The sequence below is a fragment of the Heterodontus francisci genome, unplaced genomic scaffold, assembly GCF_036365525.1.
Source record: "Heterodontus francisci isolate sHetFra1 unplaced genomic scaffold, sHetFra1.hap1 HAP1_SCAFFOLD_313, whole genome shotgun sequence".
NCBI lineage: Eukaryota > Metazoa > Chordata > Chondrichthyes > Heterodontiformes > Heterodontidae > Heterodontus > Heterodontus francisci.
Window position 1 is genome coordinate 1728936 of NW_027141364.1, and position 1268 is coordinate 1730203.

A 1268-nucleotide genomic window follows, 5' to 3' on the forward strand; every position below is an offset into this window, starting at 1 on the left:
AGAGGAATCGGGAGCTCCATGGAGAAACTATATTTGAACAGTGAATAATTATGCTCGTGAATGCACTGTCCGAAACCTTGCTAGTTTCAGTTTGCATAAAACACTCAAAAGAAAATTATATAAATACTTCAAAAGAAACAAAATACAATGTCAAGGGGAAACAACAGAGAATGGGTATTAATTGAGTATCTCTTCCAAAGAGACAACACAGGCTTTATGCATTTGATATGTGTTGTATTCAGTACAGTTTTCAGTGCCATTCATTGTTTTTGTCCAGTACATCTCATTCCGTCCATATCTGCCTTACTTCACAGCACCATATGTCCTGCTGCAGGAATGTTATGTGCCAGCCTTAATAACTCCCTGTGTTATTTATTTGGTATCATTACCTAAAGAGTAATCATCCAGTCTTCATCCGCCGGTCCATGAAGTGGTCTCCATTTCCATCGAAGTCTTCAACATCATAGCCTTCTGGAATGCATTTTGTCTCAGCTTCTTTCAGAGTTGACTGTGCTATTTTATGTAACTCTGGATCAGCTGGTTGCCCTGTGATTACAAAGATTTGTTAAACATCTTATTTGGATTACTGAAATCCCCAAGCAAAGTACTGATACACGACCATTTGTCTATGGTGCCAATTTTACCGCCAAAAATTGATTATCCCTTGTACAGGTTACAACACGTGCAGGAAATATTCCTGGAACTTGTTCCTGCAATGGCTCTGTTTCTTTAATTTCACTTGGTTTCGCTGTGACTACAGGAGAAACTGATACATTTGCCCTGGCGAAATCATTCCCAAGGATTAGGTCAGATCCCTCTACAGGCAAACTATGGAAATCTCCTACAATTACCATCACAGACATTAGGTCACACTTGCGATGCACGCAATACAAAGGTACGGGTATAAACGTCTCTCCAATGCCATTAACTGAAACCTTTGCATTCAGTGCGTTCTCTGGTGGAAATGTTATATCTCGCCCTGGCAAAACAGTTTGGGTTGCTCCTGTATCCCGAAGTATAACGGTAGGTTTGCTTGCCTAACTTAAGGGATATGGAGTTAGAAACAAAGAACAAAGAATAAAGAACTGTGCAGCACGGAACAGGCCATTCGGCCCTCTAAGCCTGCGCCGATCCTGATGCCTCTCTAAACTAAAGCCCTCTGCACTTCCGGGATCCGTATCCCTCTATTCCCATCCCATTCATGTATTTCTCTAGATGCCCTTAAACGTCGCTACTGTACCTGCTTCCACCACCTCCCCTGGCAGCAA